The 13,345-nt window shown below is 39.0% G+C and overlaps 1 long non-coding RNA gene across 1 annotated transcript in view; it reads left to right on the top strand.

The window, feature by feature from the left end:
- LOC132363714 (uncharacterized) overlaps window positions 1-13,345 on the top strand; it is a 428,528-nt gene that overhangs the window by 317,229 nt on the left and 97,954 nt on the right. The window lies entirely within an intron of this gene.

Here is a 13,345-nt window from a genome sequence, read left to right as displayed (position 1 = left end):
GAAGCCCAGTCTAGTTCTTTTCCTCGGGGGACCCCATACTCTGCCTACAGTTTCAGAAGTAAAGTGTCAGAAGTATTGAGTGTGGTAGTTATAGGAAGCAGAGTAGGAAATACTGTTTTTCCTTTCAGGGAGAAAAGTCCTGCAAATAAGCAACTATGTCAAATGCTATTGTGATAGTTGAGACAAGATATCTTAAAGAACTACTTTATTTAAAGGGGTTCAATAGAGAATGGAGAAGAGAAATAGAGACAGTGAGTTTAAACATTTTTTTTTTTCCAAAGAGTATAGCTGTAAAGGGAAAGAGAAAAACAGAGTGATAGTGTTACCCCAAAACTGGGGCTGCCTTTTGGTGAGTGTTGAGCCAAAAGACACTACCAAGCCAAAGATCAGGAGAAGGAAGGATTTATTACTTGCAGCAAGCAAGCAAGTGGATCATAATAGGAAGACCTGCTGGACGTGGAAATTCTCTTAATTGCTTCAGTGTTCTCTCTGAATTAGAATAAAATAGTGTCAACTTATAATGAGGATGGGGAAGGAGATTGTAGCTTTTAGAGATGACCAGAAAATATGAAATCCTATTTCACAGAAAAGACAATGGACTAAGCATCAAAATCCTCTTTTGGTGATTAATTACTAATTTAAAATGAGACTAGTAACATGATTGTGCATTATTTTGGGGATAAGTTTAGCTGACTGAAACAAGAAAGGGGTAAGTCATTAGATATAACTAGGTTGTGTGGCAGAAACAAATAGTGCAAAAGGATAGAGAAGCAAGGGAGTGAAGAGTATATGCAGTAGAATGTTCAAAATGATTGACAACAGAATAACGTTAGCTAAAAAGGAGTAAAGTTCATGGGGAGGGGGATGAGAGGTGAATAAAAAGTGTTTGCATTACTGGATTTAAACTTCCATTGAATTAAAGATTTGCTGTCAATGGAGTAATAGAGTGTGATTTGGGAAAGTTTTGGTTTGATAATGGACTGACTGAGGTAGGATTGAGGGCAAGGTCTTTAGATGAAATTAGATCATGTGACAGAAAGGATATTGCAAGTATCATTTACATGGATATCAAGAATAATAACTGGAGTGTTGTTGGAGAGGGAGATAGGGACTCAGGAAATAAAATATTCAAGAAGGAGGAGGAGGGATTGGGTGAGTTGTAGATGATTACAGGGGGTAGTCAGAGAAAGTAGAATGCTTATGACTGAAATTGCAGCTAAAAAAAGACTACAAAGGAAATACTCACAGAAGAGTCTACCGATTAAGAAGGCTTCTGTTAGGAATCTTACATTTAACCTAGCACAATGAAAGTTAAGGAAATGGAGAGGTGTGGCAGGGTCAGAAGGAAGAGTATGTGTAGGATCATATGAGGACTATAGTCCAGCAAGTAAAGTATGGCCTGTGATCCTGACTTTCTTGCGGTACAGGGCAAGGAAGAATGACAGAGTAAATCCTGAGGTCCCAAGGCTGCAGATGTTGAGGGATGGCACTGTTGGAGAAGTCTTGTTAAAATGGAGGATGAGTTCTGGAGCCCCCACCTAATACTGCAGATTGAAATTTAGATTCCAATAGAATTCCAATATTCTTACTTGTAAAATCAGTTCAAAAGAACACAGTGGTTTTAGAATCAAAAGCACTTTTTTAAGTTTAAGAAAATATAGAAAAAAATATCTCTACAACCTGCAAGTAGGCAAAGATTATTTAAACAGGCACAAATTATAAATGAAAAACTGAACATATGAGTCTACCTTACTCTTCAAAATTCAGTATTTTAACAGGAAAAATAACAGTTTGCTGACTGGGAGAAGACATTTTCAATACTTATAACCAGTGAAGGTTTCACATCTATAGTATTTAAAGAATTCCTACAAACGTATAAGGAAATTATAAATGATCCTGTAGGAAACATAAAATAGGCAATATTATTAAGAAAGTATCTGAGAAAAAAAATGCTCAACCTCTTTGGAAAATAAAAATAAAACCACAAGGAATGAGAGACCATCTTACATCCCAAATCCTCAGTTTGAGTAAATATATGTTTCACAAAACTAAATGTTGTGAAGATCTGAACCAAACATAAATCTTTTTTTTTTTTAATTATTATTTATTTATTTATTTATTTATTTTTGGCTGTGTTGGGTCTTCGTTTCTGTGCGAGGGCTTCCTCTAGCTGCGGCAAGTGGGGGCCACTCTTCATTGCGGTGCGCGGGCCTCACTATCATGGCCTTTCGTTGTGGAGCACAGGCTCCAGACGCGCAGGCTCAGTAGTTGTGGCTCACGGGCCTAGTTGCTCCGCGGCATGTGGGATCCTCCCAGACCAGGGCTCGAACCCGTGTCCCCTGCACTAGCAGGCAGATTCTCAACCACTGCGCCACCAGGGAAGCCCCATAAATCTTATTATGGTAAAAATAAAACTGGTACAATCACTTTCAAAATATACCTGCAATATCTAGTAAAGTTAAAGGTCCCGGTTCCCATGACTCTGAAATTCTAGTCTAGATATGTCATTTTGAGAAACTTTGACTTATCCACAGAAAGAGAAGTAGAGAATGCTCATGGCAGCATTGTTTATGAGAGCAAGAGTTCTTGGAGTCCCTCCAAATTGGTTCATTTCCAGAGGGTCCTTGAATATCAGTGTTCCAAAATCTCTTCTAAAAAATGTTTGCTTATTTCTCCTGGTATAAAGAAGAAAAACACCTTTCTCAGTTTAATCTTAATCAGGCCATCCAACAATCTCAGCCTACTTTATCTGAAGCTACTCAATATGTCAACATTCACGTCCTCAACTGTTAATTCCACATCGATTCCAACCTAAAGTCGCTCCCATTTCCCTGTGTTCCCTCTCCTTATCACATTGCTCCTCCAAACATGTTCCTGTCTCCTCCATCACCATGTCCTAACCCTCTTTGTATTTACACACCCCTCCCCAAACCTGTTCTTATTTTTCCCACTCCTGAATTTCCTAAAATTACTTAAGACTTTGGTTTTGCTCCCCTAGTATTCAGATTCAGGGGGAGGGAAGTTAAATGACTCAGTCACCTTCTCCTCTAGTTATGTTTAAGCCTTGGTCTGTATCTGACTTACATGCCCTGACCCACAAAAAACAACAACAATAAAAAAACAAACAAAAAAGGGAAGGATTTCCTATAAGATTGGGAGTTGAGACAACATCTTCATCAAAATGTTTCGTACAAATTCTAAAATACAAACCCATAGGACAATCATCTCCTGAATGGCACACAGTGAGACATATTTTATTTATGGCAAATGTGCCTATTAGTATCTGCCTGCTAACTGGATTGGATACTGTTATCTAGCTATTCTAATTAGCCCTCATCAAATCTTTAACTAGACTATCTTCTTTTCTCACTTTACTGTATGAACTCTGATTTAAATTTTTCAGACACTAGGTGAAGCAAAAGGTCTGTAACAAGGTGTTACAGCTACAAGCTTAGGTGTAAAATTCTAGCACTAAAAGGAGTCCATGAACGTCCTTTCTCACAGGGTACCCAAAAAGACTTAGAACAAGAAGCTAAGAAATTTGAATAAAGCTAAAATGTTTGACTCTCATAGTAGATCATTTATGGGTAATCTTTGTGCCTGTTGCTGCTGACATATGGACTGCAAAGGAAGTTCACTGGAACTACTGCAATTTACATGCTCTGCTCTAGGAAATAACCAGGACTCTGGACTATTTTACCAAACCAACAAACATCATTACCAGAGAACTACAGGTACTCCAGTGAAGGGTCCTCTACAATCATATAACATTGGACATGATTCTGGTTTCCCAAGGATACACTTGTGCAGTGGTCACAGTGACTGCTGTGTATATGATCCCTGAAAACTCTGTTGTCTGTGCCACCACTGAAAATATGTAGACCATAAAACAGGAAATTTGTTGAAACAGAACTACTCTCCTCATTCTACTATCTAAGGACACTTTGAGTCCAATGTTCTGAATCCCCTGAATTTATCCCCTTCAAACCTCCAATCTTGTTTTTACTCTCATAATCAGATTTTAACTCATTAATTTTCTTATGTATTCTTTTGTATGTGAGTGTGTGTGTTGCATGATGTGCTTTGACTGCCCCCCGCCCCCACCAGCTTTATTGAGGTAAAATTGGCAAAGAAAACTAAGATATTCAAAATGTACAATGTGATGGCCTGGCAACCACTTTTCTACCCTCTGTTTGTTTCTATGACTTTGACTTTTTTTTTTTTAGATTCCACAAATAAGTGGTACCATGTGGTATTTGTCTTCCTCCATTTGACTTATTTCACTTTGCATAATGGCTTTCAAGTTCATTCTTTACCATGTTGTCACAAATAATAGGATTTACTTTTTTTTTTTTTAAGGCTGAATAATGTTCAATAATACTGTGTGTGTGTGTGTGTGTGTGTGTGTGTGTGATGATTTTTTATCCTTCCATCTATTGATGGAAACCTGGATTGGTTCCATACTGTGGCTATTGTGAATAATGGGAGTACAGATATCTCTTCAAGATAATGATTTCATGTCTTTTGGTTATATACTTAGAAGTAGAATTGCTGGATCATCTTAGAGTTGAATTTTTAAGTTTTGAGGAACCACCATAGTATATTCCATAGTGCTACATTCCCACCAACAGTGTACAAATATTCCTTTTTCTCCATATTCTCACCAGCATTTGCTATCTCTTGTCGTTTTGATAATAGACATCCTAACAGATGTGAGGTGATAGCTCACTGTGGTTTTGATTGCATTTCCCTGATGATTAGTGATGTTGAATACCCTTTCAAGTACCTGTTTATCATTTGTATGTTTTCTTTGGAAAAAATGTCTATTTAGGTCTTTTGCTCATTTTTTTATTAGGGTTGTTTTTTTAGCTGTTGAGTTACATGAGTTCCTCAAATATTTTGGATATCATCCCATTGTCTAGTATGTGGTTTGCAAATATTATCTTTTATTCCATAGGGTACTTTTTCATTTTGTTGATGGTTTCTTTTACTCTGCAGGAGATTTTTAGTCTGAGGTAGTCCTCCTTGTTTATTTTTGCTTTTGTTGCCTTTGCTTTGACAAAGGCAAAATATCATTGCCAAGACCAAAGTCAAGGAGATTACCTCCTGTTTTCTTCCAGGAATTTTATGGTTTCAGGTCTTATATTTAAGTCTAATACATTTCAAGTTAATTTTTGTGATTGGCTTAAGATAGTGGTCCAATTTCATGCATTTGCATACGGGTTTCCAGTTATTCCAGTACTATTTATTGAAGAGATTGCCAATTCCTCATTGTATATTCTTGGCTCCTTTGTTGAAATTAATTGACCATGTATGTGTGAGTTTATTTCTGGACTCTTTCTGTGAAAAATACCACTGGGATTTTGATAGGGATTGCATTAAATTTGTAGATTGCTTTGGGTAATATAGACATTTTAACAATATTAATTCTTCCAGTAAATGAACATGGAATACCTTTCTATTTATTTGAGTCCTCCTCAGTTTCTTTCGTTAATGATTCATAGTTTTCAGCATACAGATGTCTCACCTTCTTGGTTAAATTTACACCTAAGAACTTTATTCTTTTTGATATTATTGTAAATGGGTTTGTTTTCCTAATTTATAACTTATTTTTTGCATAGTTTGTTGTTAATGTATAAGAACCCCACTGACATTTTTTTTTTAACATCTTTATTGAAGTATAATTGCTTTACAATGGTGTGTTAGTTTCTGCTTTATAACAAAGTGTATCAGTTATACATATACATATGTTCCCATATCTCTTCCCTCTTGCTTCTCCCTCCCTCCCACACTCCCCATCCCACCCCTCTAGGTGGTCACAAAGCACCGAGCTGATCTCCCTGTGCTATGCGGCTGCTTCCCACTAGCTATCTATTTTACATTTGGTAGTGTATATATGTCTATACCACTCTCTTACCCTGTGATATCCTCCCCCTCCCCCTCCCCATATCCTCAAGTCCATTCTCTAGTAGGTCTGTGTCTTTATTCCCGTCTTGCCACTAGGTTCTTCATGACCTTTATTTTCCCTTAGATTCCATATATATGTGTTAGCATACTGTATTTGTTTTTCTCTTTCTGACTTACTTCACTCTGTATGACAGACTCTAACTCCATCCACCTCACTACAAATACCTCCATTTCATTTCTTTTTATGGCTGAGTAATATTCCATTGTATATATGTGCCACATCTTCTTTATCCATTCATCCGATGATGGACACTTAGGTTGCTTCCATGTCCTGGCTATTGTAAATAGAGCTGCAATGAACATTTTGGTACATGGCTCTTTTTGAATTATGGTTTTCCCAGGGTATATGACCAGTAGTGGGATTGCTGGGTCGTATGGTAGTTCTATTTTTAGTTTTTTAAGGAATCTCCATACTGTTCTCCATAGTGGCTGTATCAGTGTACATTCCCACCAACAGTGCAAGAGGGTTCCCTTTTCTCCACACCCTATCCAGCATTTATTATTTCTAGAATTTTTGATGATGGCCATTCTGACCGGTGTGAGATGATATCTCATTGTAGTTTTGATTTGCATTTCTCTAATGATTAATGATGTTGAGCATTCTTTCATGTGTCTGTTGGCAATCTGTATATCTTCTTTGGAGAAATGTCTATTTAGGTCTTCTGCCCATTTTTGGATTGGGTTGTTCATTTTTTTGTTATTGAGCTGCATGAGCTGCTTGTAAATCTTGGAGATTAATCCTTTGTCAGTTGCTTCATTTGCAAATATTTTCTCCCATTCTGAGGGTTGTCTTTTGGTCTTGTTTATGGTTTCCTTTGCTGTGCAAAAGCTTTTAAGTGTCCTTAGGTCCCATTTGTTTATTTGTGTTTTTATTTCCATTTCTCTAGGAGCTGGGTCAAAAAGGATCTTGCTGTAATTTATGTCATAGAGTGTTCTGCCTATGTTTTCCTCTAAGAGTTTGATAGTGTCTGGCCTTACACTTAGGTCTTTAATCCATTTTGAGTTTATTTTTGTGTATGGTGTCAGGGAGTGTTCTAATTTCATACTTTTACATGTATCTGTCCAATTTTCCCAGCACCACTTATTGAAGAGGCTGTCTTTTCTCCACTGTATATGCTTGCCACCTTTATCAAAGATAAGGTGACCATATGTGCGTGGGTTTATCTCTGGGCTTTCTACCCTGTTCCATTGATCTATATTTCTGTTTTTGTGCCAGTACCAAACTGTCTTGATTACTGTAGCTTTGTAATGTAGTCTGAAGTCCGGGAGCCTGATTCCTCCAGCTCCATTTTTCGTTCTCAAGATTGCTTTGGCTATTTGGGGTCTTTTGTGTTTCCATACAAATTGTGAAATTTTTTTTCTAGTTCTGTGAAAAATGCCAGTGGTAGTTTGATAGGGATTGCCTTGAATCTGTAGATTGCTTTGGGTAGTAGAGTCATTTTCACAATGTTGATTCTTCCAATCCAAGAACATGGTATATCTCTCCATCTATTTGTATCATCTTTAATTTCTTTCATCAGTGTCTTATAATTTTCTGCATACAGGTCTTTTGTCTCCTTAGGTAGGTTTATTCCTAGATATTTTATTCTTTTTGTTGCAATGGTAAACGGGAGTGTTTTCTTAATTTCACTTTCAGATTTTTCGTCATTAGTGTATAGAAATGCAAGAGATTTCTCTGCATTAATTTTGTATCCTGCTACTTTACCAAATTCATTGATTAGCTCTAGTAGTTTTCTGGTAGCATCTTTAGGATTCTTTATGTATGGTATCATGTCATCTGCAAACAGTGACAGCTTGACTTCTTCTTTTCCGATTTGGATTCCTTTTATTTCTTTTTCTTCTCTGATTGCTGTGGCTAACACTTCCAAAACTGTGTTGAATAATAGTGGTGAGAGTGGGCAACCTTGTCTTGTTCCTGATCTTAGTGGAAATGGTTTCAGTTTTTCACCATTGAGGACAATGTTGGCTGTGGGTTTGTCATATATGGCCTTTATTATGTTGAGGAAAGTTCCCTCTATGCCTACTTTCTGCAGGGCTTTTATCATAAATGGGTGTTGAATTTTGTCGAAAGCTTTCTCTGCATCTATTGAGATGATCATATGGTTTTTCTCCTTCAATTTGTTGATATGATGTATCACGTTGTTTGATTTACGTATATTGAAGAATCCTTGCATTCCTGGAATAAACCCCACTTGATCATGGTGTATGATCCTTTTAATGTGCTGTTGGATTCTGTTTGCTAGTATTTTGTTGAGGATTTTTGCATCTATGTTCATCAGTGATATTGGCCTGTAGTTTTCTTTCTTTGTGACATCTTTGTCTGGTTTTGGTATCAGAGTGATGGTGGCCTCGTAGAATGAGTTTGGGAGTGTTCCTCCCTCTGCAATATTTTGGAAGAGTTTGAGAAGGATAGGTGTTAGCTCTTCTCTAAATGTTTGATAGAATTCGCCTGTGAAGCCATCTGGTCCTGGGCTTTTGTTTGTTGGAAGATTTTTAATCACAGTTTCAATTTCAGTGCTTGTGATTGGTCTGTTCATATTTTCTATTTCTTCCTGGTTCAGTCTCGGCAGTTTGTGCATTTCTAAGAATCTGTCCATTTCTTCCAGGTTGTCCATTTTATTGGCATAGAGTTGCTTGTAGTAATCTCTCATGATCGTTTGTATTTCTGCAGTGTCAGTGGTTACTTCTCCTTTTTCATTTCTAATTCTATTGATTTGAGTCTTCTCCCTTTTTCTCTTGATGAGTCTGGCTAATGGTTTATCAATTTTGTTTATCTTCTCAAAGAACCAGCTTTTAGTTTTATTGATCTTCGCTATTGTCTCCTTCATTTCTTTTTCATTTATTTCTGATCTGATCTTTATGATTTCTTTCCTTCTGCTAGCTTTGGGGTTTTTTTGTTCTTCTTTCTCTAATTGCTTTAGGTGCAAGGTTAGGTTGTTTATTCGAGATGTTTCCTGTTTCTTGAGGTAGGCTTGTATTGCTATAAACTTCCTTCTTAGCACTGCTTTTGCTGCATCCCATAGGTTTTGGGTCGTCGTGTCTCCATTGTCATTTGTTTCTAGGTATTTTTTGATTTCCCCTTTGATTTCTTCAGTGATCACTTCGTTATTAAGTAGTGTATTGTGTAGCCTCCATGTGTTTGTATTTTTTACAGATCTTTTCCTGTAATTGATATCTAGTCTCATAGCGTTGTGGTCGGAAAAGATACTTGATACGATTTCAATTTTCTTAAATTTACCAAGGCTTGATTTGTGACCCAAGATATGATCTATCCTGGAGAATGTGTCATGAGCACTTGAGAAAATTGTGTATTCTGTTGTTTTTGGGTGGAATGTCCTATAAATATCAATTAAGTCCATCTTGTTTAATGTATCATTTAAAGTTTGTGTTTTCTTATTCATTTTCTTTTTGGATGATCTGTCCATTGGTGAAAGTGGGGTGTTAAAGTCCCCTACTATGATTGTGTTGCTGTCGATTTCCCCTTTTATGGCTGTTAGTATTTGCCTTATGTATTGAGGTGCTCCTATGTTGGGTGCATAAATATTTACAGTTGTTATACCTTCCTCTTGGATCGATCCCTTGATCATTATATAGTGTCCTTCTTTGTCTCTTGTAATAGTCTTTATTTTAAAGTCTATTTTGTCTGATATGAGAATTGCTACTCCAGCTTTCTTTTGATTTCCATTTGCATGGAATATCTTTTTCCATCCCCTCACTTTCAGTCTGTATGTGTCTCTAGGTCTGAAGTGGGTCTCTTGTAGACAGCATATATATGGGCCTTGTTTTTGTATCCATGCAGCCAGTCTGTGTCTTTTGGTGGGAGCATGTAATCCATTTACATTTCAGGTAATTATCAATATGTATGTTCCTATTCCCATTTTCTTAAATGTTTTGGGTTTGTTATTGTAGGTGTTTTCCTTCTCTTGTGTTTCTTGCCTAGAGAAGTTCCTTTAGCATTTGTTGTAAAGCTGGTTTGGTAGTGCTGAACTCTCTCAGCTTTTGCTTGTCTGTAAAGGTTTTAATTTCTCCATCACATCTGAATGAGATCCTTGCTGGGTAGAGTAATCTTGGTTGTAGGTTTTTCTCCTTCATCACTTTAAGTATATCCTGCCACTCCCTTCTGGCTTACAGAGTTTCTGCTGAAAGATCAGCTGTTAACCTTATGGGGATTCCCTTGTGTGTTATTTGTTGTTTTTCCCTTGCCGCTTTTAATATGTTTTCTTTATACTTAATTTTTGACAGTTTGATTAATATGTGTCTTGGCGTGTTTCTCCTTGGGTTTATCCTGTATGGGACTCTCTGTGCTTCCTGGACTTGATTAACTATTTCCTTTCCCATATTAGGGAAGTTTTCAACTATAATCTCTTCAAATATTTTCTCAGTCCCTTTCTTTTTCTCTACTTCTTCTGGAACCCCTATAATTCGAATGTTGTTGTGTTTAATGTTGTCCCAGAGGTCTCTGAGACTGTCCTCAGTTCTTTTCATTCTTTTTTCTTTATTCTGCTCTGCAGTAGTTATTTCCACCATTTTATCTTCCAGGTCACTTATCCGTTCTTCTGCCTCAGTTATTCTGTTATTGATCCCATCTAGAGTATTTTTAATTTCATTTATTGTGTTTTTAATCATTGCTTGGTTCCTCTTTAGTTCTGCTACATCCTTGTTAAAAGTTTCTTGCATTTTGTCTATTCTATTTCCAAGATTTTGGATCATCCTTACTATCATTATTCTGAATTCTTTTTCAGGTAGACTACCTATTTCCTCTTCATTTGTTAGGTCTGGTGTGTTTTGACCCTGCTCCTTCATCTGCTGTGTGTTTTTCTGTCTTCTCATTTTGCTTATCTTACTGTGTTTGGGGTCTCCTTTTCACAGGCTGCAGGTTTGTAGTTCCCATTGTTTTTGGTATCTGTCCCCAGTGGCTAAGGTTGGTTCAGTGGGTTGTGTAGGCTTCCTGGTGGAGGGGACTAGTGCCTGAGTTCTGGTGGATGAGGCTGGATCTTGTCTTTCTGGTGGGCACGTCCACGTCTGGTGGTGTGTTTTGGGGTGTCTGTGGCCTTGTTATGATTTTAGGCAGCCTCTCTGCTAATGGATGGGGCTGTGTTCCTGTCTTGCTAGTTGTTTGGCATAGGGTGTCCAGCACTGTAGCTTGTTGGTCGTTGAGTGAAGCTGGGTCTTGATGTTGAGATGGAGATCTCTGAGAGATTTTTGCCGTTTGGTATTACGTGGAGCTGGGAGGTCTCTTGTGGACCAGTGTCCTGAAGTTGGCTCTCCCACCTCAGAGGCACAGCCTGGATGCCTGGCTGGAGCACCAAGATCCTTTCATCCACACGGCTCAGAATATAAGGGAGAAAAAAATAGAAAGAAAGAAAGAAAGAGGATAAAATATAGTGAAGTAAAATAAAGCTATTATAAAGCAAAGCTATACAGACAAAATCTCACCCAGAAGCATACACATATACACTCACAAAAAAAAGGAAAAGGGGAAAAATTAATATATCCTGCTCCCAAAGTCCACCTCCTGAATTTGGGATGATTCGTTGTCTATTCAGGTATTCAACAGATGCAGGCACATCAAGTTGTTTGTGGAGTTTTAATCCGCTGCTTCTGAGGCTGCTGGGAGAGATTTCCCTTTCTCTTCTTTGTTCGCACAGCTCCCGGGTTTCAGCTTTGAATTTGGACCCGCCTCTGCATGTAGGTCGCCTGAGGGCGTCTGTTCCCCACCCAGACAGAACGGGGTTAAAGAGCAGCTGCTTCGAGGGCTCTGGCTCACTCGGGCGGGGGGAAGGGAAGGATACGGATGCGGGGCGAGCCTGCGGTGGCAGAGGCCAGCGTGACGTTGCACCAGCCCAAGGCGCGCCGTGTGTTCTCCTGGGGAAGTTGTCCCCGGATCATGGGAGCCTGGCCATGGCGGGCTGCACCAGTTCCCGGGAGGGTCGGTGTGGAGCGTGACCTGTGCTCGCACACAGGATTTTTGGTGGCGGCAGCAGCAGCCTTAGCATCTCATGGCCGTCTCTGTGGTCCGTGCTGATAACCGCGGCTCGCGCGTGTCTCTGGAGCTCGTTTAGGCGGCGCTCTGAATCCCTTCTCCTTGCGCACCAGGAAACAAAGAGGCAAGAAAAAGTCTCTTTCCTCTTCGGCAGCTGCAGACTTTTTCCCGGACTCCCTCCTGGCTAGCTGTGGTGCACTAACCCCTTCAGGCTGTGTTCATGCATCCAACCCCAGTCCTCTCCCTGTGATCCGACGGAAGCCCGAACCTAGGCTCCCATCCCCCGCCCACCCCGGCAGGTGAGCAGACAAGCCTCTCGGGCTGGTGAGTGCTGGTCGGCACTGATCCTCTGTGCGGGAATCTCTCTGCTTTGCCCTCTGCACCCCTGTTGCTGCGCTCTCCTCCGTGGCTCCAAAGCTTCCCCCCTCTGCCACCCACAGTCTCCGCCCGCGAAGGGGCTTCCCAGTGTGTGGAAACCTTTCCTCCTTCACAGCTCCCTCCCACTGGTGCAGGTCCCATCCCTATTCTTTTGTCTCTGTTATTTCTTTTTTCTTTTGCCCTACCCAAGTACGTGGGGAGTTTCTTGCCTTTTGGGAGGTCTGACGTCTTCTGCCAGCGTTCAGTGGGTGTTCTGTAGGAGCAGTTCCACGTGTAGATGTATTTCTAATGTATCTGTGGGAAGGAAGGTGATCTCTGCGTCTTACTCTTCCGCCATCTTGCCCTATTCCCCCACTGATATTTTTATATTGATTTTATATACTGCAACGTTACTGAAATTGTTGATTAGTCCTAACAGTTTTTTGGTGGAGATGTAAGGGTTTTCTATATATAATACTATGTTACCTGCAAACAGAGACAATTTATTCTTCCTTTCTGATTCAGTTACCTTTTATTTATTTTTCTTTCCTAATTGCTCTGGCTAGGAATTCCAGCACTATGTTGAATAAAAGTGATGAAGGTGGACATCCTTGTCTTGTTCCTGATCTTAGAGGAAAAGCTTTCAGCATTTCACCATTGACTGTGATGTTAGTTGTGGATTTGTCACAGATGGTGTTTATTCTGTTGAGGTACATTCCCTCTATGCCCAGTTTGTGTAGAGTTCTTACCACAAAAGATGTTGAATTTTGTGAAATGCTTCCTCTGCAACAATTGAAATGACCATTAGTTTTTATTATTTATTTTCTTAATGTGGTCTGTCACATTTATAATGTGTGATGTTGAATCATAATGCATCCCAGAAATAAATCCCATTTGATCAAGGTGCATGATCCTTTAATGTACTGTTGAATTCAGTTCATTAATATTTTGTTGAGAATCTTTACATCTATATCTATTAGGGATATTAACCTGAAATTTTCTTTTCTTGTTGTGTCCTTATCTGGCTTTGGTATCAGG

The sequence above is a fragment of the Balaenoptera ricei genome, chromosome 3 (genome assembly GCF_028023285.1).
Source record: "Balaenoptera ricei isolate mBalRic1 chromosome 3, mBalRic1.hap2, whole genome shotgun sequence".
NCBI lineage: Eukaryota > Metazoa > Chordata > Mammalia > Artiodactyla > Balaenopteridae > Balaenoptera > Balaenoptera ricei.
Note: the sequence above shows the minus strand (reverse complement) of the source record. Positions and strands in the feature narration are given on the sequence as shown.